Source organism: Musca domestica, unplaced genomic scaffold, assembly GCF_030504385.1.
Source record: "Musca domestica strain aabys unplaced genomic scaffold, Musca_domestica.polishedcontigs.V.1.1 66, whole genome shotgun sequence".
NCBI lineage: Eukaryota > Metazoa > Arthropoda > Insecta > Diptera > Muscidae > Musca > Musca domestica.
The window spans coordinates 1,429,181-1,456,868 of record NW_026712376.1 but is presented as its reverse complement, the minus strand read 5'-3'; the positions used below and the strand labels follow the sequence as shown (position 1 = coordinate 1,456,868).

At 35.6% G+C, this 27,688-nt stretch overlaps 1 long non-coding RNA gene across 1 annotated transcript in view; it reads left to right on the top strand.

Moving 5' to 3' along the window:
- The window catches only part of LOC101897515 (uncharacterized), a 461,881-nt gene that overhangs the window by 373,454 nt on the left and 60,739 nt on the right, over nucleotides 1-27,688 (top strand). Inside the window, exon 4 of the long non-coding RNA XR_009343878.1 lies at nucleotides 18,626-18,836. This is a non-coding gene — a long non-coding RNA (uncharacterized LOC101897515). The remainder of the gene's footprint in view (nucleotides 1-18,625; nucleotides 18,837-27,688) is intronic.

The following is a 27,688-nucleotide window of genomic DNA, read 5'->3' as shown; positions in this document are numbered from 1 at the left end:
CCATGTATTTTTGTGAACAAAATGCAGGTCGCATTTATTATCCGATTGAGATGAAATTTTCCAACCAATTTTTGTTTGGCTCAAGGACGAACTCCATTGAAATTGGTGAGAATTGGTTTAAATTTAGATATAGATCCCATATATATCTTCAACCGATTTAGTGTTAATTGTGCACCAAATGACCAATATCAGTCAAAATGACTTGAATTTTGACGCATCCGATCAAATTCAGTCTAGAAGCAAGCACATCTAATTTGAACAAAATCGGTTCAGATAAGCAATAGCTCCCATATATTTCATCCGATTTGGGGTTTAAAGTCCCTCACACGTGTAATATGCACAACACAACAATGATATTTGGTACAAGACATCAGATACACCACAGAAATAAGTGCCTAAAATATTGTGATGATCGGTTCTGACTCCCCTACATATCTTTATCCGATTTCAGGATTATTGTGCACCAAATGGTTAATATCAGCCCCATATGGACTGAATTTTGGCACTTCCGACGGAATTCAGCTTAAAAGCAAGTTCTTCAAACTCCAATACAGGTGAGAAGAAAAAACTGCAACCAACTTCAGACTGCTGTCAATTATATGCAGGATGAGATGAACAAATTGCAACCAACTTCAGACTGCTGTCATTTCTAAGCCACTCGTCCGACAGCTGTTAAAATTATTCCAGTGACAGCTCATTATATTGTTTACAAGAGTAAAAAAGCATTTTGATGAGAATTTCCCAGGAAAAAAGTTTTTCCTGATGGAATTCAAGCGTGATAGTGTGATTTCTTTATATTTTGCTGAAAAACGGCAAGTGGCTATCGTTAGAGCATTCCAGCATTTAAATGCGAATAAATCGTTTTTGTCTCGTACCATCGCTCGTTACCGTGATACTGGTAGCTTAGCTCGACGTCAATGAAAGGATGGAAGAAAACAGCAACATCAGCAGTAATGGTTCAAAAAGTAAAGAAGCGACTTGATCGAAACCCGCGTAGCAGTGGCCGAAAAATGCCTCGTGAGCTGAACATATCGCAATATTCCATTCGGCAAATATTGAAAAATGAGCTTGGGCTAAGCCATTGAAATTCCAAAAAGTGCAAGAACTCACTCCGCAACAGAAAGAAAATAGACTCAAAAGAGCTAAAGAATTGCTTCGCTTGGCCGAAAGTGGTGAATTGCCGAATTTGGTTTTCTTCGATGAGAAAACATTCGTTGTCCAGCGGTTTGTAAACTAACAAACTGATTGTGTTTACTTGGTCACCAGAACTCAAGCGCCGGCCATGGTGATGGTGTTGGCCGCCATAACAGCCGATGGTCGCCCTCCGCTCATATTAATCGACCGTGGCATCAGAATAAATGCCAAATATTATCGCGAAAATATTCTGGAGGGTGTATTAAAGTCTTGGACACGCAAACATTTTGGCCGAAGACCGTGGACATTCCAACAGGACTCAGCACGCGACACCCAACAATGGTTACAAAATGAGGTTCCTCGCTTCATTACCAGCGCACAATGGCCACCAAAATCTCCGGATACCAATCCGTTGGACTATTGTGTCTGGAGTATTTTGGAAAGCAAGGTTGGCACTAAAAAATACCAAAGTGTGGATCATTTCAAGCAAGCGCTTCGCCGGGAATGGGCCAAAATACCGTTTGAAGGCCATAATTCGTGCCAAAGGTGACCAATTCGAACAAATCTGAACTTATTCTAAAATCTGATGCTATTTCCGATAGTGTTTGCTTTCATTCAATAAAATTGAGAAAAATGTAAAAATTATGGCGTTTGACCTTGTTGCAGTTTTTTTTATCTCACCCTGTTTAGTCGGCCCAACTTCAACTTTTCTTACTGGTTTTATTCCAACTATCACTCAACCCAAAGAATCGTGCATCACCTTCACAAGATGCCTTCAGTGTAGGAACGTCTAATTGTGCTGCGATTGTTAATTGTAGTTCTAAATTAAAATGGGAGCTTACGTACACGGGTATTTTACATTTTAATGAATTGTAAATATTTGGCGTTTGTTGTTCTGTTGAACAGCTTTGCCATTGTCATATAGAATTCCGACAAATGTACTAAAAACATTGTGCTTAGTTTATACACTTGAAGATTTCACACGTATTTTGAGATGTACAAAAGAATAATGAGTTCACAAGAACAATAACAACAAAATAAAGAAACTTGCCCGAATTTGTTTTAGGGTCAATGCTGTGTAAAATAATGCCATGAAAGGTGTGAACAGAAAAATGCCATAAATATGCGAAATCTCTTAACTGATAAAATATTTATGTTAACCCGTCATCGTACCTTTTTGTGTAGCTTGAGTTTTGACAAAAGAAAATTAAATATTGTCTGACGGTCTTGTATTTCTTGCACTTTTCTTTTATCTTAAGAAAGCCAAGCAGAAAAGGGATTCAGTGTTAATGACTTGAATTTTTTTATTTTCTTGTTGACATTTCCATTTAACTCCAGTTTGGAGGAGGATAAGAAAATTAGCAATGAAATCAAGGGTTACAATTTAGTCCCGGTGACCTTTTTAGACGGGATGGTTTTTTTGTTTACTGTAAACTCGAAATTTTAAATTTTAGTTATTATGTTGGGTAGAAATTGAATCTGAATGGCTTACAAGTAATTTGGAAGAGCGGCTCTTACTTACTGGCCTAGACGGGTTTCGGAAAACTGTTTTTTTCTGTTGAAAAATCTAAAATTAACCTATTTCACAGACTGAAGACCTCAGTTGTGAAAAATTCACTTTTATCGGCATGAGTACGATAGTTTTGGTAGGGCAATTAAAGAGACGCAGACGTTTCGCACATCTACACCCAATATGAATTGAGACGGCCGCATCAGCCTGAACGTAATTTATCAGACCGGGTGACATTTTGGTTACATTTGGCGAACTTTTTATCAGACTACACTTATTATACCCTGACCCATATGGCTACGGGCCAAATCGTGCCCTATCGAAATAACATTCTTAGACCAAATTCGTTTCAAGACATTTGGAGTCGACTTAGGGGTGTCCGTTCGCCTGTCTGGTGAGCACGACAAAAGTTCATATCCTCAGCCATATGGCTTTTCTAAGCCACTCGTCCGACAGATGTTAAGATTATTCCAGTGACAGCTCATTATATTTTTTACAAGCGTACAAAAGCATTTTGGTGAGAATTTTCCAGAAACAAATTTATTTGTGATGGGATTCAAGCGTGATAGTGTGATTTCTTTATATTTGGCTGGAAAACCACAAGTGGCTATCGTCAGAGCACTCCAGCTTTTAAATAAATAAAATAAATCTTTTGTATTTCGTAGCATCGCTCGTTACCGTGATTATGGTAGCGTAGCCCGACGTCAAGTGAGTGGACGGAAAATAACAGCAACTTCAGCAGAAATGGTTCGAAAACTAAAAAAGCGACTTGATCGTGTTTACTTGCCAAAGAGGTCAGCTGAAAATGTGCACCTTCGGTTGGCCACCAGAACTCAAGCGCCGGCCATGGTGATGGTGTGGGCCGCCATAACAGCCGACGGTCGCTCTCCGCTCGTATTAATCGACCGTGGCATCAGAATAAATATCGAATATTATCGCGAAAATATTCTGAAGGGTGTATTAAAGTCTTGTGCACGCAAACATTTTGGCCGTAGACCTTGGACGTTCCAACAGGACTCAACACCATTGCACTCAGCATGCGCCGCCCAAGAATGGTTATAAAATGAGGTTCCTCGCTTCATTTCCAGCGCACAATGGCCACCAAAATCTCCGGAAACCAATCCGTTGCACTATTGTGTCTGGAGTATTTTTGAAAGCAAGGTTGGAACTAAAAAATACCAAAGTGTCGATCATTTCAAGCAAGCACCACGCCGGAAATGGGCCAAAATACCACAGAGCAACATTCGGGCAGCGTGTGACGGTTTCATTGACCGTTTGAAGGCCGAAGGTGACCAATTCGAACAAATCTAAAATTATTCTAAAGTTTGATGCTATTTCCGACATTTTTTTGCTTTCATTCAATAAAATTTAAAAAAAGTGTAAAAATCATGGTATTTGACTTTGTTGCATTTTTTTCTCACCCTGTATATTAGATTACTGCCTATATGACTAAGGTTCTCCATTTTTTAATGAAAAGGGGTTATATAATGTATTAATTACAGTTTATACGTAGGATTTTGTCATTATTAACTTCCTCCTTTTGGAAAACTCCCAAATCCACCTTCCGTGTCGATTGGTCTTAATTGTGACCTATAGAGCGACTGCATAATTAGGAAAAAAAAAAAAACAATATTGTTGTTCATTTCTGCCTCTAATTATTTTGGGAACATCTTCAAAAACAATAGTCTTCTATTCTGACCTTAACCCAGCTTCTGTGCTAAATTTTGTGTGGATCGTACGATAATTGCGATCTTTATATATGACTTCAATATATAGTGTTGTAAGGTATAAAAAGTTATACAAAAGGTGCAATTCAATATTGCAAGTTAAATTGGAAATATCTCGTTCGATGATCATCTAAACTGGTAGGCATCTACCTTGACTGAAACTTCTACCCCATGCAAAATTCCGCGTCGATTCCTCAACTACATCTGTAACATGTAGAGCGGTTGCAAAATCAAGAAAAAATTTTGTTTTTGATCCATTTGAAAATTTCGTGAGGAGATTGGCCATAATTGCGACCTGTAGCGTGATTACAAATTTACATGGACGGTTTTAGACCCTAGGTCTCTTTGAACCAAATCCGTTTCAGAACATTTGGTGTCGATCTAGCGATGTCCGTCCGTCTGTCTGACTATCTGGCTGGCTGGTGCGCACGATAACTCTCGAAGGGAGTATCCGATTTGGTCTAAACTGGGCACATCGTAATATTTTTGTCAAACTTAGACCGAGTTCGGAGATGAGCAATATCGGTTCATTCCTTCTGGTACCTCCTCCACAAAAGGTCGAAATTTTCAAAAAAAAAAAAAATATTTTTTCACAGAAAAAGAAAGGACAGTCCGATTTTGTTCCAACTTTGCTAGGTCAGGTGTGAAAATGAACAATATCGGTCTACTCCATCAAGTACCTCTCCTACAAAGGGTCAACATTTTGAATAATTACAACTCTCACAAAATGTGATGTAATAGTCCGATTGTCTTAAAATTTCACACATCCCAATATTTTTATCAACTTAAGGACTGGTGTTAATGTAGAATATATCGATCCACTCCTTCTGGTACCTCCCCCACAAAAGGTGGAAATTTTGAATATCCATTGAACTCATAAAATGCGAAATTAATATACAATTCCAATTAGAATTTGCACATCTGAAATCTGTTATAAAAACGGTAGATATCGGACCATTTCTTCTGGTCCTTTCCCCGCAAAGGGGCAACATTTTTGAATAACCAAAACGTTTATAAAATCCGAAATAAGCATCAGATTCCCTTTATAGTTCACACATCTCATTATTTCCACTAAAAAGATATCTGTTGTGAAGATGGGATATATCGGTCCACTCCTTCTGGTACCTCCCCCCATGCAGCTCATAAAAAGTGAAATTAATCACGACTTGGTATATCTCAATATTTCCATAAACAAAAGATCTGTTATAAAAATGGTAAAGATCCGACCATTTCTTTTGAAAAAAAAAATACTTTTTAACTTTTTTTTCAATGTACTTTAAGCTTTATTGATACTTTGTTACATATTTAAAGTTTGATATATGTATTAATAATTTTTTTCCCGTTTTAAGGGATTTTTTAGGTTACAACCAAATATTTTTATCGTCTTATAAACATTTTGCTATGGAAAACGTATTTCCTCCCAACCATTCATCCACTATATGTCATATATTCAAAATAACAATACATCTCGATTTAATGATTTGTCCGTTGCTCTTACTGGGAGGGCTTCAGCTGCTTTATCGCGTTGCTCATTCTGATTCTACGTGGATTCTAAGACTGCTCTAAAAAGGATGTAAAAATGCTTGGGTTTCCGATTTAACAGATTTTGAAGATTTCATGTTTACTTCGAGTTTTAGTTGTTCCTCCCCTCTTGGGTTTCAATGTGATTCATTGCAAACCTACCTCTAACAATGTTGGGCGGTTTATTTTATTATTTTATTTTTTATATTTGAATGCAAATATATCCCACTCAACAGCGATGACAAATATTGACAAAGTTCCATTTTTTAAAGCTGAGTAGCTATGGGATGAAAACGACTTTTTCTGAAACAAAACAAAAAAAAAAAAAGGAAAACACTTGGGTCAAAAGGTCCAAATGACATTATCATATTTAAACACATTTTCATTTGTTTACCAATCCCCAAGATGCGAGCGAGTATTCTCGGAACAGAATGTAGACACTTTACTTCTGTTCTCCTTTCCATCCCTGTTTGGGGCAAAAGAAGAAAGAGCAAAACATACATAGATTTGGGTTTACAACACTTTACAGTAGCTAATGTAAAGGAAGTAATGTTGAAAAACGGAAAATGGTCCTCAACACAAAAACACAAATAAAATTCATCCTTTTTCGTGCTAATCTTTATTGTTGTTGTTGTTATTTTTGTGAATTAATTTAACTTCTAACTTCAACAAACTTTCAGCAACATTTTTTTTGTGCATTTTAAATTATTCTTATGGCATTTTTCCTTTGGAAAAAGGAGAAAGTGCGTTGATGAACTATATATATTTTTTTTGGTGTTGATCATAGAGTTATATTTTTGCCATACATATATTTAAAACGAAACTTTTTACTTTTAATTGGGGGGGAAATAATATTTTATTCAGTGAAATTTTGAAAGGATTCTATCACTTGGATTGTATCATAAATACAATGTAGCTAATAATGTAGAAGATGAGTGAGCGCTTTAAATAAGTAGATTTTAAAGGCGGAAAATTGGATATGGACACATATCTAAATAAGTGGCAAAAAAAAGAAACCCATATAGCAAGTGGAATGCAAGACTCTTTAGGAAACCTAGGGAACCTAAAACTCTATACACCAAACCTTCAATAAGCTTACAGTCGGGATATGCCACTAGCTCCCTTATATAAAATAACGAACCGATAACAAAAAACACTAAAGAAAGGTCAAAAGTCAGGCGGGCCGATTATATGATACCCTACACCACTATGCGTATTTAGTACAGCTCACGTAACAAAAAAGTTTATATTGGAAATTAGGTGATGTTAATCATGGTTCATAGTTGACCAAATAATACTATGAACATAATATCACAACAAGTAAGAAAAGGATATAGTCGTGCGGGGCCGACAATGTTATACCCTACAACACTACAATATTTTAGAAGCCCCCTTATGTCCAAATCCATATTGAAAGATTTCGCTTTTGAAATTAGGATTTTGACTAGGGACATTTGCTCAACATTTATGCACTCCGTCGGGCTGTTAGTTGTTGTAGTCCATTTTACAGATAAATATAATCCAATGGTCATCCAAAATGCTAGAATTCTTCCCTGTTCTTAACTCTCTTCGCGGACGTGTCGATTGGCTTCAATTGTGTGATCGGAACAACATTTCTGTTTTTGGTTAATTTGAACCCCTAAACAGTTTGCAATCATCTCCAAAATGAAGAAGCCCCTCTGTATTTCCTAATTTAGACTCATCTATATGATTTGCTTGTCTACGATATTTGGCTATATTCGTCAACGAAATCAACATTAAAAAGCCAGAAATTCGCTTTTTGTGTATTTCGGATATCGCCTAAAAGTAATGCTGGTATTTTTTCACACAAAATTAGTGGTCTATTGTACCCGCTGCCCTTATTCTAAATTTATGCGAGATTTCGTGTCCTTTGGTTTCTATTTATGACCTTTATAACGGCTGCAAAATCAGGAAAATTTTTAGTTGTTGGTCGATTTCAACCCCTTATTTTTTGCGGACATCTTTGAAAACAATAGGCCTAGCCCTTCTGAGCCCAACCCTACCCTTGTGAAAATTTTCGTGAGGATCGGACGATATTTGCAATAGTAATATAATATCCCCGACCTGTGAAAAAATATTACAAAATATTATAAGTCAAATTGAAAAAATCGCATGCGATAAAAATATGAAAAAATAAAAAAAATGTCACATAATACCACAAAATCTATATTAACATCTTTATTGGCATATTTTTCTGCGATTTTTTTAGATTTCATACCTTTATGTCAAGAGGGCATTCTGAATTGATAAAATTTGTCAGAATCGGTCCAGTCGTTCTTGAGATATAAGTATTCTAACTAACATCCTCTTCCTTTGTATATACACATTGTATATTTTTCGCTATATATAACTGATATATTTACTGTCGGCATCTACGTAACGGTCAGAATTGACCTGTTCGTCTATTTGTGATATCGTCGGGATTCAATATATTCGCGGTTTAATGGAAAAATTTACTTTTATTTAGCACAAATGTTGTAGCCTATTTCACCCACTAAATATTACCCGATGACCACCCAAATTGGAAGGCTTCTGCCCAGAACTAAGCTCTTGCCCCATTGGTCTATAATTGCGACCTGTAGAGCAACTGCAAAATCAGGAAATTTTTCTGTTTTTGGTCCTTTTCAACCCCTAAACATTTGGCGATCATCTCCAAAAGAAATAGGGTTCTATTCTGACCCTAGCCCCACCTCCATTCTAAATTTCGTGAAGATCGGGCCATAATTGCGACCTGTAGAGTGATTACAAATTAACATGGACAGACGGACAGACGGACGGACGAACATACATAGCTAGATCGACTCAGCTCGGCGAGATAGGAAGATCCATATATAATTTCCTATGTTGGAAACCAATATTTCGAGGTGTTACATAATTTTTGGCCCAAAAAAATCTGAACCTACATCGATAAATTTAACACAGGTATTTCCGAATTGAATCTGAATTGAATCAAATGTCATTGTTGTGAAGTGTGTATTACGCATGTTAGGGAATCTAACAGCAATTGGATGAAACATATATATGAAAGCTATAGCTATATATGAACCGATTTTTAACAAATTTAATGTACTTGCTTCTAGACCGTATTCTCTCGGATTTGCCAAAATTCAGGTCATTAGGACTGCCATTTGGCGCAAAATTAACCTGTATTCGGTTAAAAAAATGAGCTCAGGTTAAAGCCATTGAAATTTTAAAAAAGTGCCAGAACTTACACCGCAACTGAAAGAAAATAGACTCAAAGGAGTTAAAGAGTTGCTTCGCTTGGCCGAAAGTGGTGAACTGCCGAATTTGGTTTTCTCCGATGAGAAAACATTCGTTGTCCAGCAGTTTACAAACAAACAAAGTGATCGTGTTTACTTGCCAAAGACTAAATCGACTGTGGCATCAAAATAAATGCCGAATATTATGGCGAAAATATTCCGCAGGGTGTATTAAAGCCTTGGGCACGAAAATATATTGGCCACATACCTTGGACATTCCAACAGGACACTCAGCACGCGCCATCCAAGAATGGTTACAAAATGAGGTTCCTCGCTTCATTTCCAGCGCAAAATGGCCACCAAAATCTCCGGATACCAATCCGTTGGACTATTGTGTCTGAAGTATTTTGGGAAGTTTGGTTGGCACTAAGAAATACCAAAGTGTCGATCACCTCAAGCAAGCGCTAAGCCGGGAAGGGGCCAAAGTACCGCAGAGCAACATTCGGTTTCATTGGCCGTTTGAAGGCCCTAAGTTCGTGCCTAAGATGACAAACTCGTACAAATGTAAAGTTATTCTAAAATTTAATGATATTTCCGACATTTTTGCTTTCATTCAATAAAATTTAAAAAAAAAAAATGTAAAAACTATGCCGTTTGACTTTGTTACAGTTTTTTTTATCTCACCCTGTACTTGTTAATTTGGACTTCAGTCAGTACAAAAACGTGTTATAAATTTTAAATTTTTTAACACACCTCTTTAAAATTGATTGTTTTGCCATGTTTAGGAGTGAGTTATGTGATCTGTTATGTAGCCCACATTGAGTCTTATTGCTGTGGCGGTGTTTTTGTTTTTAATATCTTCATCCAATCGTTACTAATTATTTTAGTACTAAAATTAAACTTTCACCTTGAACTATTTCGAATATAAAATGGTTACACCGCATCGTTACAAAATCCCATTACGAATATTGTTTCACAAATTATTTAATATAACCACCATCAGCTAGGTATGCCTGCTGTTTTAAATTGTTACACTTCAAGGTTATTTCACAATTGACTTTGCCAATGAATTGTGTCACATTTGAGCTCATTTTTACTGCCGCTATTAAAAAGTCAATCAAATAAGCAACGAATGATGCTGTGATTCACAATGCCTTGGAATCTTTCCAGAACCACCCACATGGCAGGGGCCCTTTAGTATTGGGGCATTCATATATATACATACATATTTTAGTGTGTATGTACGTTTATACAAATCGCTTGAATAAATATTTCAAATGTTGGGAATCTGCTAAACAAACTGAGCATCTATTTCTGTGTGGGTGTGTGTGTGTAGGTATGTGTGTTAGTTGTACAATGAAAACTTTGCCCTGAGATCGATTTTTTACTCTGTCGACATTGTGAGTAAACCTTCCAAAATAAATGTTCATTTTACTTCAAAATATTCGATATAGGTCCTGTGAACAAATTGGTCCCGTGCCATGGCATGACTGTGGGTTTCATTGCCAATTTCATCAAATTCAAATCCATTAAAAATTGATGGTTTGGCTGGCAGCGAAGATGTGGGAAAAAATCGAACAAAGAAATACCAATCAGAAAGGTCAGGATTGTGTTTGCCATTTTCAATCCCTCTGCTCTACCGCCCTCCCCCCACAAACAAACTAATGTAATAATGTGAATATGTTGATGTTCGATTTTGCAAGAAATGTAAATGAATTCTATGAGACGAATGAGCTTCCCAAAATGTGTCTTATCCTCTTCTATTGTTGCTTCAAGATTTTGCCAAAACTCTATTCAATTCACCACCTATTGTTACATACAAACATACGTATTGGTCTTAGGTATATTCTGGTAAATCCACATTTAACATAGAATGGCATGTACATTTTTTTTTTTTTTTTTTTTTTTTTTTTTTTTTTTTTTTTTTTTTTTCGATCGTTCCCAACGCCTCACTTTCCCGCCCCTGCCGACCGAGAGGGCCACCTCCCCATAACGTAGGGAGCGCGTACACCCCATAGTCCGGATTATAGGGGGTTAGTAGACTTGGGAAACCGGCTACATTAGAACATCAGCCGGTTTAACTATTAAAATAATTAAAGTATCTAAACTAAACTACAATAAAACTAAACAATACAAATACTAAATCACAGAAACTAAGTCTGGCAACTATTTTATAAACTAGGAACGTAGGATAGAGTTTTTTATGACATGCAAGGGTTCACACAAAGAAATCGTGTTGTATAATTTATTTTAATCAGCACATAAATTTCGGAGAGGATTATTTATTTCATAGTTCGATTTTGCTAATGTTAGTTTAAGTGGTATGTAATAACGCGTAATTCGCGAGGGGATATTGAATTTAATTTCACCAGTTAAAAACTCAGAATCAATTTGACCACGCAAAAGTTTTATGATAAAAATACATCTAAGCATTAATCTCCTTTTCTCTAGTGTAGGAAGATCGATAAGTTTAAGCCGATTCTCATAAGGTGGGAGAAGTTCATTTGAATTCCATCCTAAACCTCTCAGAGCAAACAAAAGAAATTGAACCTGTACAGACTCTATCTTTTTTGAATATATTTTATAAAAAGGACTCCAAAGTACGCAGCCATATTCTAAAGTAGGTCGAACAAGGCTGATAAATAAGCGTTTGGTTACATAAGGATCGTCGAATTCCTTTGACCAACGTTTTATAAACCCTAGTAAAGATTTTGCTTTATTAACACAAGACTCAATATGTAAATTAAAACGTAATTTATTATCTAATATTTTGTTGTTAGCAAAATGTTTAAAACATTGTTGGATTGTTGGATCTTTCATTCATATTTTCCTGGCGAGAACGACGAAAAGTTGTAGACACGAATAGTTTTTTCTTTGCATTCATTTGGGGTTTTGTGCAAAGTTTGCTCACACTTGAAATTTGTGTGTTTTTGCTGAAATTAAATTTGCTGAGAAACTTTGTCAATTGTCAGTATTTTGACAAGGACTTATGACATTCGGATGCGACAGTTAGAGTACACGAGACATAATAGTTGCCGTTAATTGGGATGGAGCACAAGTATAAGGGGGTTCAAAATAAAATCAAAGGTGAAAGATCAAACCTCGGGCGGGCCAGAATATATGATTATTTTGACATAACATATATAAGATTATAATCGGAATTTTTGTGAAGAAAATCATGCCAAGTTTGATCATTTTATAATGCAGTCTACAGCCTTAAAACGGTTTAAATTTAAAATCGGATGGAACTTATATAGGATCTGGCAAATTATATCATTTGAAATCTAGTGTAGTTTCGGCTCTGTGGCACGTAGCGTCGTCCTGTCAAAACCTAATGTTGCCGAAATTTTCCTCTTCAATTTTTTCTGGAAAATAATTCGTTTACTATGGCCTAATAACGTAAAGGCCACTCCTTGCTCAATTTCGAAAAAATTACCCAATTATGCCTCTGGACCAAAATGTGACTAGTTTTTATGTGCATCAGCTTTTCAATGTAGCAATTTTTCTCGTTTAGATACTATTTTTAGTGCAAAGTCGGGGAGCTATACGAAGAACCGGACCTGTACAGACAATTTTCTGTCATAGGCTGTAGTATCCATTACGAACTTCAAATACCAAATTTGAAACTATTCCGGTGAATAATGTAGCTAAAAGCATAAAAATACAGAATATCGGGAGGTACCATTGAATGGGGGCTATACCAAAACGTGGACCTACATAGACAATTTTCCGTCATAGACTGTAGTATCCATTACGAACTTCAAATACCAAATTTAAAATAGTTCGGGTGAATAATGCCATTAAAATCATAAAAATTCCGATTATCAGGAGATACCATTATATGGGGGCTATACGAAGGACCGGACCTGCGCGGACAATTTTCTATTTTAGGCTGTAGTATCCATTACGAACTTCAAATACCAAATTTGAAACAAGTCCGGTGAATAATGTCGCTGAAATCATCTAAATACCGAATATCAGGAAGTGTTGTTATATGGGGGCTATCATAGGCTGTAGTATCTAGTACGAACTTCGAACTTGAATAATGTAGCTAAAATCATTAAAATATCGAAGATAGGGAATTACAATTATATGGGGGCTGTACCAAAACGTGGATCTACATGGCCCATTTTCAATACCAAAAGTCCTGCAGACATAATATACATTTGAGTAAAATTTTATCAACCTATTTAATTTTGTTCGGAAGCTGGATTGATTTCCACAGACGGACGGACATCAACGGACCAAAACGTGGATCTACATGGCCTATTTTCAATACCAAAATTCCTGCAGACTAATATACATTTGAGTAAAATCTTATCAACCTACATTATTTCGTTCGGAAGCTAGAGTGATTTCCACAGACGGACAGACGGACGGACATCGCTAAATCGACATAGAATTTTATGTTGACCAAGAATATATATACTTTGTGGGTCTAAAATGTAAGTGTCAAGGAGTTACAAACGGAATGACAAACTTAAATACCCTCTATACTATGGTGGAGGGTATAAAAATGTATAATAATCTATTTCTGAGCTGTATCTGATACCAATTATCATTGTGGTGGAGTGCATATTGCTAATGTATGGGAATAAAAAAATCGATTCGGTTGAAACTTATATATTGTAGCTATAGTTATATCTGAACCGATTTTCACCAAATTTGAAGTATTTGCTAAGCCTAAAAGCATTATGTGCCGATGTGCGGAAATATATCCTAATTCAACGAATACTACACATATGGCACTCAATAAAATTTAAATCAGATTTATGTGAATCATACGTAAATTTTGACCGATTTCAAACATATGGTTTGTGGAGATTTTTCATCGAGGGAAACTATATGTCCATCTGGCTTCATTTTGCCTGAATTATTTCTATTTAAATAAATGAATTTTTATTTAAAATTTTGTAAGTTGCCTATCATCATCAGAATTTAATATATAACCAGCAAAGAAAGTCTTAAAGTCGGGCGGGGCCGAATTCAATCTTACACGCTATGATTATAATTATAATTTAAAGATCAAAAGATTAAATATGCCGAAGCATTTGTATCTTTTAAATTAGGACTTGTATTGCCTATTTGGTGCACAATTAATTTGAAATCGGATAAAAATATATATGGGAGCTATATCCAAATCGGAACCGATCTCGATAAAATTTAGAAAATGTATTTCTGAGCTGTATTTGATATATTTCCTCAAATATTGTTGTTACAGAGTGCATATTTCAAAACGGATGAACAATATATATGGGAGCTATAGCTATATCTGAACCGATTTTGATCAAATTTGGCATACTTATTTTCAGGTCCGATCTGATCGTACGTGCAAAACTCCATACTATTTGAACTGATATTACAGGTTTGGTGCACAATAACAAGCAAATCGGACGAATGTATATATGGGAGCTATATCTAAATTTTGACCGATTGTCTCCAATTTCAATAGGGTTCGTCCTTGGGCCAAACAAATGATTTGTGTAAAATTTCATCTGGATCGGGCAATAAATGCGAACTGTACTTTGTTTACAAAAATACATGGACAGACAGACAGACGGACGGACAAACATGCATAAATCGACTCAGAATGTGATTCTATGCAGATCATCAAAAGGAACTATGGGTCCATCTCGTTTTCCTTTGCCTGTTACAAACAAATGCACAAAGACATAATACCCTGACCACCTTGTGGTGTAGGGTTTAAAAAGGATTAATTGTATGCCTTTTAAAGCATCGCCAAAACAAAATTTTACTCACAAATCTTTCTCCCCAACCCATTACACCAGACCTGACTTCGGCGAAATGAAATTGAATTGTTTTCATGCTCACATGAATTCCTGTCGAAGTTTAGCGTCATAATGGCTAAAGTTTTATACCACGACAACAGAATCATAAGAAATAATTACATTTCTTAATAATTCAACAAATAAAGTTGGTTAGTATCTTTCCCTTGACTCAAAAATATGTTCGTTTCTCTGCTCCGCTGTGAACCTTTCAAATGGCAAAACTTAATCAATTTACTCCGAAACTACAGAAAGTTTGTGTGCATGTTGCGACTTTATTAACAAATTTGTAAACAAAAAAAATGTGAAAATAGCAATTATTACGACAGATTAACAAATTTACATTGACTTTATTTTTTGTGAACGTTGGCCTCTTTTTTAATATTGAATGTAAAAAGTGCAAAATTAACTTTTTGATTGTTTAATTAAATATGTGCTAATGACCATTGGCTGACCCCAACAAAGTGAAAAAAATTAAAAGTTTTGAAAGAAGCGGTATAACCAAGTAATTCCTTTAACAATAACATGGAGTGAATGAAGAAATTTAGCAGAAATAAATTAGAATGTCTCAGTCGGTTTTGCCAACCGATTATTTAAATAAATTCTGTCGTGCGTTATTATTGTTCAAAATGTTGACCATTTCTGGCGGAGATAACGATAACAGTTCACTACTTTCGGCCAAGCGAAGCAACTCTTTAGCTCTTTTGAGTCTATTTTCTTTGCGGTGCGATGCGGTGTAAGTTTTTGTACTTTTTGGAATTTCAATGGCTTTACCCCGAGCTCGTTTTTCAATATATGCCGAAGGGCCACCTCGACGCGTTTTTCGATCAAGTCGCTTCTTTACTTTTCGAAACATTTCTGCTGATGTTGCTGTTTTCTTCCGTCCACTTCCTTGCCATCGGGCTACGCTACCATTATCACGATATCACGAGCGATGGTATGAGATACAAAAGATTTATTCACATTTAAATGCTGGAGTGCTCTAACGATAGCCACTTGTGGCCAAATATAAAGAAATCACACTATCACGCTTGAATTTCATCGCGAATAACTTTTTTCTGTAAAATTCTCACCAAAATGCTTTTGTACGTCATGTAAACAATATAATGATCTGTCACTGGAATAATTTTAACAGCTGTCAGACGAGCGGCTTAGAAATGACAGCAGTCGAAGTTGGTTGCAGTTTTTTCATCTCACCGCTTATATGTACTTGACAGACATTCCGATGTTTTTAGGGGTCAGTCGTAAAATTTACTGTACTTTCTGATAGAAGGATTACTTTTGGAGAAATCAGAAGAATTGGACCTGCTGACTTGGTCTTCATTAGCAGTTATCGTAACTGACAAAAAAATAAATTTTCCACATAAAATGTCGATAAGTCATAAAGAAAAAGTTAGTCCTTTAATGGACGTCCGATAGGACATCAAATTTAATGCAAAGAAACTCAGATTTACGTTGGCTATTCTGGAATTTTTTGTACCATCACGAACCCAATACGAACTTGAAATATCAAATTTCAGCAATTTTTTTTAAAAACTCGGACTTAAATCATCGAAATGACTAATATCGATAGATACCGGTATTATAGAGATATGTAAAAAAGTGGACCTATGTGCACTATTTTTAGCTAGACGATTTATTACCTATTACGTACTTCAACTACCAAACTCTAAAATATTCTAAAAATACTGGTTTTCTGGTTAAACAGGAGGCTATATCTAAACGTATACCTATCTAGGCAATTTTCTGCTAGAAAGGGTATAGTCTATTAAGAATTTCTCATATTGAATCGGAGATAAATTAATTGAAAAGTCTGGCTAAAATAATTAAAATTTGTGTGGGATAATCTTACATAATCTATATTCTGGGTGGGAGTGGCTCTCCTTATGAACTTCAAATACCAGTTTGAACAATTTCCGCTTAAAATTATTAAAATATCGAAAACTTAGGGTTTTAAATATTAAAAACTTCCGCTGTAAAACGTGGCTAAAATACCGATTATGTGGAGGTTGCATCATAAGGAACTATACCGTGGAACTATATAACCTATATACTCACCTGTCTGGAAATGAAGTACATCTCTGTGCAAATTTCAGCTTTCCATCATTTCAAATATTGAATGCCGGATCTAGAATCTAGAATGTTGAATCGGCTGAAGGAGACTAGGTGCCTAGGCGTGTGATAATCCATGGTTTTTGAAACTTCTCACCAAAAGGGAATATAACGTGCTAAAATGTACTAAAAATAAAGTACTATGTATAGGACAAACGGAATAAGTTACAGTTCTAAAATTCCGAATTGGAACCACTTATGGAGTGCAGCATACATGTACAAAAGGGTATTTTGGAAAATCGAACTTTAAGCGTTCTAAAAGTTCTAAAATTTTACAAAACTTCCAAAATGATACCATTTGGTGCTATGTGAACGGGTAGAGTCAAAAACATGAAATTTGGTATGAGAATCAAGTTTGGAATGTACTGAGTGTGCGAACTGTACTAAACAGTTCGGTTTAGGGTAGCTGAACTTCTGAAATTTTATATTGGGGTCCTTGCTGTTTGTATGTTTGCGATAAGGAGGTGGTTTTGGAAATGTGTACTACAATTGCAGGAAAAGTACTAAATAGTACTATATTTGGTACAATTTGGTATTTGGTGAATAGATAGTTCTTGAAAACTGAAAAGTCTATAAAGGTCGCCTTTCATGTGTAGCCCGGGCATATGTAGGTTGTTTCGGAAACATCTACCATAATTGTACGAAAGGTACTAAATGTTACTATATTTGGTAAGGATTGAAGTGATAAAGATAAAATTCTGAAATTTGATATTTAGAAGACTGATGTTATCTCTGGCTGAGATTTAGCGGTGGTTTGGAAATGCGTCGTATATTTGTATAAAAAGTACTAAATTTGATATTGGGTGAAGGGATAGGGTTGGAATCTTCAAATTTTATATTTAGGTATCTCTTGGTATCTGCAATTGAGATAAGGAGGTGGGTTTGGAAATGTATACCATAATTGTAGAAACAAGTACTAAATAGTACTATAGGTACTGAATGGAGGAAGGTAACTGAAATCCCGACATTTGATATAGATATCACTTTCGATGTCTGTGGTTAAGAGGTAGTTTAAAATGTGTATTATAATTGTTCGAAAAATACTAAGTGATACTAAATTGGGTATTGGGTGAAGGGAGAGAGCTGAAATTCTAAAATTGTACTAAATGGTACTAATTTTGCGTCATTGTTTGTGTCCAGGATGGAGAGATGTAGCTTGTTTTGATATGCATACTAAATGGTACTAAATTTGGTATTGGGTAAAGGGATAGAGCTGAAATTTGATATTGAGGTTTGGAGAGGAAAATTGGATGTGGTTCCATTGTGCAATTGTTTTACTAATATCCTCTCCGGTAAACTTCAAAATGAACGGTTTTGAAGACTTTTTTGTGTAAAAAGTAGAAATTTTCCTATTGTTCTCTCCCAAAAAACAAAAATCTTAAATGATATACGAAACCTTAAAAGTCTGATAATTTAGTACGTTCCATGAAGTTTTGGTTTTTGTCAATTTTTTTTCTTCCTTCCGACACATTGAGATTCAATAGTTTTTGGAGAATGTAGCTTCAATGCATTCATGAATAACTCAAATATCTTTAAATTTACATTGATTCAACTTAAATATTTTATTTGAAAAAAAAAACTACTCAAATTAATCAATTTTTTAATTACATTTAGGTTGCATGGATACGTCATCGTGATCTGCATATATTGACAGTTGGCACATATACCTACACCACCGATCAGAGATTTCAAACGTCCTATCACCGTGACATTGATGAATGGACATTACAAATTAAGTGGGCGCAGCAGCGTGATGCTGGTGTCTATGAATGTCAAATCTCCACGCAGCCAGTGCGAAGTTTTTCCGTTCATTTAAATATAGTTGGTAAGTGTAAATTGTTGTTATGTCACATTTTGACTGTATTTAAATACATGTATGTGTGTGTGTATGTATATTTCGAGTTTATAAAAGTAAAATTTTCGTTAGGCTTAATTTAAGAATAGATGGTAATGTTTACCAGGGGTAGGGCAGGGTTTCGGATGCACATCCTCAACAATTCCCTTGGAGATATTTAGAACAAGTTAAAAATATCAGTCTGTTTGTTAAAATAAGTTTGACTTATATTATGTTTATTCAAAATATTGACCCTATATGGAGAAGTTACCGAAGGTGTGGAGCAATATTACCACTTCTCATCTGAAGTGAGATACTCACCTCAAAAATTTATATCGGAACAACTATCCAAATCTGAACCGATTTCAATATAATTTAACAAATTTATTTGTAGAAAAAATTCCGCCAAAACTTAGAGATTTCATTGATATTGGAGATATAAAGTATGTTTGGTGCATCCAATACATGAAATCGGCCAAAAATATATATATGCGAGCTATATTCAAATCTAAACCGATTTCAATATAATTTGGAAAATTTATTTTTGTACCAAATTCTGTTACACTTTCCAAATTTGAATACTGAATCTGTAACCGATCAATAGATATTTCAATACAAAATCTAAATTATTTAGAGGTATCTTCGATTTGGTTTTATCAAATGTTCGTCGCTCGTACTATTCGTCCAACTCCATATCAGGTTTGTATGGAGAAGAAAATTGACCTCGCCCAATTTTACGATCTCTTTTTCATTACATTTGCAAAAAATAATGAAGATATCGGATTGAAAATTTTAATTGTAATTGCAATTTTAAAGATTTTGCAAAAGAGAATTTAGAAAAGAAAATATTCAAAATTCGAAACTTTTTTTTTTTTTTGAGATGGACTTTGTGTGTACAAGAATTCTTAGTTTAAAACTGGAATAATTCATGAAATATATGAAAATTTGCATATTATCGCATGACTTGGCTTTGGTCGATATAAGTCCTAAAATCGATTCTGAAATTTGGCAAATTTTGGATAATTATAAGTTTCATTTGCTTCTAGGCCGAATTTGGTCGTATGTGCCAAAAACATTTCATTTTGGTCTGACACTACATATTTGGTGATTAATGAACTTGTAATCGGATGAAGACCTATATGGGGGATCCAATTTAGAATCGATCTCGATAAATTTGATAATATATCTGATGTCTTGTACCAAATATAATTGCTATGGAGTGCATATTACAATTTTAGGGGACTTAAATATTAAATTGTATTGAACATATATATGGGTTATAATTGCTCAAACTTTTGACCCGTTGTGAGATAGGTACCGGGAGAAATGGTGCATATTCACTCCAGATCCTATGTTGATAGAAGTATTGGGATGAACCGAGTTTGAAAGGAATCGGATGATAGCTTCACATTTTATTAGATTCATGGTTATTTAAAATTATTCAAACTTGTTGTTGGGCGGTACCAGAAGAAGTGGTCTGTTCCTCAAGTCAAATCTTGTGTTGGTAAAATATCGATGAAAATGGGACATTCTATAAAAGTTAAAATTATTCAAAATGTTGACCCCTTGTGTTACTTGGTCAAGTGGCCGATATTTTCCATTATTGCAAGAATATAATGATTTGCAAAGTTTGCACAAAATTGGAGCGATGGTGTCCATCTCTGAACTCGATATAAGATTGATAATAATATATCGATGTATCAGTTTTTGACCAAATCGGATGCTCCCTTCAAGAGTTACAGTATTCACTAGCCAGACAGACAGGCAGAGGGACGGACACCACTTGATCGACTCCAAATGTCCTAAAACAGATTTGGTCCACAGAGTACTAGAGTCTACAACCGTTATTTCGATAAGGCTCCTTTTGACCATAGGGCTGGCTAAGGGTATGCAAATACATAAACAGACTGATTGTGATTCTTTGGTGATAGTCAAAAAGAATTATGGGTCTATCTCGTTTCTTTCTGCATGTTACCAACAAATTCACAAAGACATAATACTCTGTTCCAAGGCGTAGTATGGATTATAAAAACATCCGATAATATTAAGACCAATCATCCAAAATATCGAATGCAGCAAACATCTAAATTTTCCAAGCTATGGTTTATCACATACATAATATCTCATTGGGTGTCCACATTAAGCTTTTACGTAACGGCTCCAGTAGACAAATTCTAGTTGAAAATCTGAACGCGTTTTGTACATCTTAATATTAAAAAATGTGATCAATATTATTCGTTGCAATTAATAGGGGATCTTCGGAAATGGTTCCCTCCGTATTCATATTTTTAGAAACATTAAGTTTAAAGGACACAGTTTACAACCGACCCTATTATTATTTATTTTCTATAGACCTGTAGTTATACCCTACAACACTATGTGTTTGGGGGTATTATAAGTTTGATTGGGCCAAAAATTATGTAACATCTCGAAATATTGGTTTCCCACATAGGAAAGTATATATGGATCTTCCTATCTCGCCGAGCTGAGTCGATCTAGCTATGTATGTCCGTCCGTCCGTAAGTCTGTCCATGTTAATTCGTAATCACTCTACAGGTCGCAATCATTGCCCGATCTTCACGAAATTTAGAATGGAGGTGGGGCTAGCGCCAGAATAGAAGTCAATTTCTTTTGGAGATGACCGCATAATATTCAGGGTTTGAAATGGACCAAAAAAAAATATTTTCTTGATTTTGCAGTTGCTCTACAGGTCGCAATTATAGACCAATCGACGCAGAAGTTAACATGGAGCTGGAACTTAGGACTGGGCAGAAGCCTTCCAATTTTGATGGTCATCGTAAAATACTTAGTGGGTGAAGTAGGCCATAACATTTGTGTTAAATAAAAGTCAAAATTTCCATTTAACCGCGAATATTTTTAATCCCGCCGAAGTCACAAATAGACGAAGAGATCAATTCTGAGTGCTACGTAGATGCCGATAGTAAATATATCGGATATATATAGTGAAATAAATGCAATGTATGTATACAAAGGAAGGGGGTGTTAGCTATAATGCTCATATCTCAAGAATGGCTGGACCGATTTTGACAAATTTTGTCAATTCAGAAAGCCCTCTTGGCATAAAAGTATAAATTCTAAAAAAATCGCACAAAAAGATGCCAATAATGATGTTAATATAGATTTTGTTGTATTTTGTCACATTTTTTATTTTTTCATATTTTTTTATCGCATGCGATTTTTTCAATTTGAAGTGTACATTTTGTAATATTTTTTCAACTTACAACACGAAAATTTTCATAAGGGTATGGTTAGGTTCAGGAGGGCTAGGCCTATTGTTTTTAAAGGTGTCCCTAATATATTTAGGGGTTGAAATGGACCAACAACTAACAATGTTCCTGATTTTGCAGCCATTATAAAGGTCACACGGCGGGTAGTATGGATCACTACTTTTGTGGCAAAATACCAACATTTTAATTCTACCGAAACGCTTAAAATAACTTGCAGGTGAAATAAACAAGAGGCTAATTTCTGGCTTTTTTATGCTGATGTCGTTGATGAATATATCCAAATATAGTAGACAAGCAAATCATATAGATGAGTCTAAATTTGGAAAAAAAGGGGCCTCTTGCTTTTGGAGATAATCGCAAAATATTCAGGGGTTGAAATGACCAAAAAACAGAAAAATTTACCTGATCATACAATTGAGACCAATCGACATGGAATTTTGCATGAGAAGAGAGTTATGGACAGGCAAGAACTCTTGAGAACTTGGATGACCATTGGATTATATTTAGCTGTAAAATCGACCTTAACAAGTAACAGCACAACGGAGGGCGTAAATATTAGGCAAATCAAATCAATTTGTCAAAAAGCTAAGGGTAATATCTGGGCAGTGCTCTATGACATAATTTCAAAAGCGAAATCTTTCAAAATGGATTTGGACATAAGGAGGCTTCTAACATATTGTAGTGTTGTAGGGTATCACATGGTCGGCCCCGCACGACTTCAGCCTTTGCTTACTTGTTTTTAATTTCAAGTTTATTTTTTCAAGTTTCAAAACATATTTACCGACATAATTTCTGGATCTTAATACCCGTATTTCTGTATAATATTTATAAATTAAACAAATGTTTGAGTACTCCCATGATGTTTGGTGTTGGAAATGGGCTATATCTGAACCCCATATGAAGGTACCTCCTGATTTTCGGTATGTCGAAGGTTTTCGTTCCAATTTTCTACCAAATTAACTGTAATTTGATATTTACGGTTTTCATCGGATAGTTCAATTTCTTGAAAAAAATATTCAATTTAGGTCCACTTATTGTCATAGCCCCATATTCGCAACCAAATCAGATGTAACTTGGCATTTCGAATTTTCAGTAGGTATTTTAATTTATCTCAAAAAAATTAATTATTCAGGGATAACTCCCATACAATGGAGCTTCCATATTTGAGGGAGCTAATTTGAGCATACCTCGAGTTTCCACATGCTGGAGGGTATAAAAAGTTCTAGCCCTCCGAACTTAACTTCACAGTCCCTTGTTAATTTTTAATTCTTTGGTACAGCTACATTTTTTGGCAAAGGAATGCTGTAATTATGTTAGCGAAACTTAAACGACGTTTTTATCAACATTTTACTTGGCACACATCCGTGCATAGGGGCACACATGCATGCTTCCTTTTTGTGTTTACCTAAAGGAAATATAATAAGAATTAATGCTTCAACATTATAGTCCAACCAGGATGAAAAATTGTTTATAAGTGGGTTACAACATGCCACATAGAAGTGCACACCATGAAGTCTCATTAAGGATGCGTTTTTTTACTCTCTCTCTCCCTCAAAAAAAAAAAAGTTAATTTAAGTTACTGAGGCGTATGAATAACTTTTTTTCTCCTACACATCAACTTTAGTTGTGTGTGTGAATAAGCGAGCTCATAGTGGCATGTTTCGTTTTAAGGTTAATGACGTTTCCGTCATAAAAATTATGTAAATTTAATGAATGCACTTTTTTCTGGCATTGCACAAAAATGGCTCCAAACCCTGTGAGTTGGATGGCTGGTTGGTTGGTTGGATGTTGGGTCTGTTGGTAAGCATCATCTTCATCATCAACATTATCATCATCTTCATGTTTTTCCCTGCATTCATTGTGGCAACATTCTCTGAACGTGATTCTGACTGCCAACGGCTACTGTAGCGTTAATTGAAAAAGTGGCAGCAACATGAACACAACTCGGCTATGGTAAGAACGCCAACAACAACACCAACAACAACAAAATGTATCCACTTCGTTGGATACCGCACTTTTGTTTACTTAAGCGTTTTGTCTACATTTTGAAGCTTTTCTTTCGCTGATAAATATTTTCTTAATATACTCTAGAAAATTACAAACTAATGCCAAGATGCACCAAGTTTGTCTTCCGGCGACAGCAGATGTGGCCTACAGCCAATTAAAATGAATTGCTGAATAAAATTATTATTTTTAGAAAGCTTCTGTTCAGAATTCTTATTACGATAGACGAAAGTTCAATTATTTTGTATACAAATGGAAATGCCAACAAAGTTTGTAATTTGTAAAAGAAAGTGGTTACTATTAATAGGTACATATATGGTGAGATGAAAAAAAAACTGCAACAAAGCCATCGTCATAATTTTTACATTTTTAATTATATTGAATGAAAGCAAAAAATGTCGGAAATAGCATCAAATTTTAGAATAAGTTTAGATTTGTTTGAATTGGTCAACTTTGGCACGAATTATGGCCTTCAAACGGCCAATGAAACCGTCACACGCTGCCTGAATGCAAAGTACTCCAGACACAATAGTCCAATGGATACCAATCCGGAGATTTTGGTGGCCATTGTGCGCTGGAATAAAGCGAGAAACCTCATTTTGTAACCATTCTTGGGTGGAGCGTTCTGAGTGCGATGGTGCTAAGTCCTGTTGGAATGCCCAAGTCCAAAATATTTGCGTGCCCAAGGATTTAATACACCCTCCAGAATATTTTTGCGATAATATTCGGCATTTATTCTGATGCCACGGTTGATTAATACGAGCGAAGAGCGATCATTGGCTGTTATAGCGGCTCACACCATCGGCGCTTGAGTTTTGGTGGCCAACCAAAGGTGCACATTTTCAGCTGACCTCTTTGGCAAGTAAACACGACCATTTTGTTTGTTTACAAACTGCTGGACAACGAATGTTTTCTCATCGGAGAAAACTAAATTCGGCAGTTCACCACTTTCGGCCAAGCGAAGCAAGTCTTTAGCTCTTTTGAGTCTATTTTCTTTCCTTTGCGGTGTAAGTTCTTGTACTTATTGGAATTTCAATGGCTTTACCCCGAGCTCATTTTTCAATATTTGCCGAATGGAATATTGTGATATGTTCAGCTCATGAGCCATTTTTCGGCCACTGCCACGCGGATTTCGATCAAGTCGCTTTTTTACTTTTCGAACTATTTCTGCTGATGTTGCTGTTTTCTTCCTTGACGTCGGGCTACGCGACCAGTACCACTGCAACGAGTGATGGTTCGAGACCCAAAAGATTTATTCACATTTAAATGCTGGAGTGCTCTAACGATAGTCACTTGTGGTTTTCCACTCAAATATAAAGAAATCACACTATCACGCTTGAATTCCATCACAAATAACTTTTTCTTTAAAAAAATTCTCACCAAAATGCTTTTGTACGCTTATAAACAATATAATGAGCTGTCACTAGAATAATCTTAACAGATGTCGGACTAGACATCTGTTATCATCATCTAGATATTACAGCAGTCTAAAGTTTGTTGCAGTTTTTTTTATCTCACCCTGCATATTTATAACAATATACCTTGAATATGGCAATGATATTTGGAGGAGTACTTTTAAGGTCACAATTCATCCGAGCAAACTTGTCAATATCTTAATTTGCGTTAATTCCCATTTAACTTTAAGAAAAATTGTTGCATCTATGTATTTGAAATTCAAGATAAAGGATAGTGAAATTACAATTGAGCCTCTTTTATCCGATCCCCTCAGAACCGATGGTCACACCTATAAACGAAGTCACGCTTAATAGTTTTTATACACAGAGGGTATACTAAGTTTGTAATTCCGTTTGTAACATCTCGAAATATAAATTTCCGACCCCATAGAGTGCATATTTTTTGATCAGCCTAAAATTCTATGTTGTTGTAGCGGTGTCCGTCCAGCTTGCGAACGAAATGTAATAGGTTGATAAGATTCTACTCAGATGTGTGTTAGGTCGGCAGGAATCTTGGAATTGAAAATGAGATATATAGGTCCACGTTATGGGATAGCCCCATATAAAGGTACCTCCCTATATTCCGTAATTTAAACATTTTAGCGAAATGCAAATTTCGTGTTTGAAGTTCCTAATAGATACTACCATCTGTGACAGAAAATTGCCTATGCTGCTCCACGTCTCCGTATAGCCACCATTTAACGGATCCTCGGTATATACAGTATTTTTAAACATAATTATACCCTACACCATAGGGTGGTCGGGGTATTATGTCTTTGTACATTTTTTTTTTTTTTGTAACAGGCAAAAGGAAACGACGTAGACCCATGATTCCTTTTGATAATCTGCATAGAATCACATTCTGAGTCGATTTATGCACGTCCGTCTGTCCATGTATTTTTTTTATACCCTACACCACAAGGTGGTCAGGGTATTATGTCTCTGTGCATTTGTTTGTAACTGGCAAAAGGAAACGAGATAGAACCATAGTTCCTTTTGATGATCTGCATAGAATCACATTCTGGGTCGATTTACGCATGTCCGTCCGTCCGTCTGTCCATGTATTTTTGTAAACAAAGTACAGTTCGTAATTATTGCCCTATCCAGATGAAATTTTGCACAAATCATTTGTTTGGCCCAAGGACGAACCCTATTGAAATTGGAGATAATCGGTCAAAATTTTGATATAGCTCCCATATATATATTCGTCCGATTTACCTTTTATTGTGCACCAAACGTGTAATATTAGCCCGAATAGTATGAAATTTTGCACATACAACCAAATTAGGCCTGAAAATAAGTATGCCAAATTTGATCGAATTCGGTTCAGATATAGCTATAGCTCCCATATATATTGCTCATCCGATTTGTTATTTTTGTCCTTCGCAGCCGTAATATGCACTCCATTACAACAATATTTGGGGAAATATATCAAATACAGCCCAGAAATACATGTGCCAAATTTTATCGAGATCGGTTCAGATTTGGATATAGCTCCCATATATATCTTCGTCCGATTTACTTTATATTATGCGCCAAACGTCTAATATTTGTCCAACTGGGATGGAATTTGGCACCTAGGATCGAATGTAGTCTAGAAGGTAGTATGTCAAATTTGGTGAAGATCGGTTCAGATATAGCTATAGCTCCCATATATACTGTTCATCCGATTTGTTATTTATGTCCTCCACAGCCGTAATATGCACTACGAAACTACGATATTTGGGGAAATATATAAAATATAGCTCAGGAATACCTTCGCTAAATTTTATATTTTATTTTGTTAGGTGAAGCTCTACTAAATACGCAAAATGTGTTAGAGTATTATAAAGTTTGCCCCGACCGACTTTAGGACTTTCTTTACTTTACTGACTCATCGAAATAAACATTTTAGACCGTAAATATCTTTGGACCACATCCGTTTCAGGAGTGTTCCTCTGTCCGTCCGTCCGTCTGGCTGACTGGCTGGTACGCACTATAACTCTCGAATGTACTGTCCGATTTGATCCAAACTCGGTACATCGTAATATTATTGTCAAACTTAGATCGAGTTCGGAGATGGGTAATGTCGGTCCACTCTTTCTGGTTCCTCCCCCCACAAAAAGAAATAATTTTGCTCATGGAACAAAAAGGAATC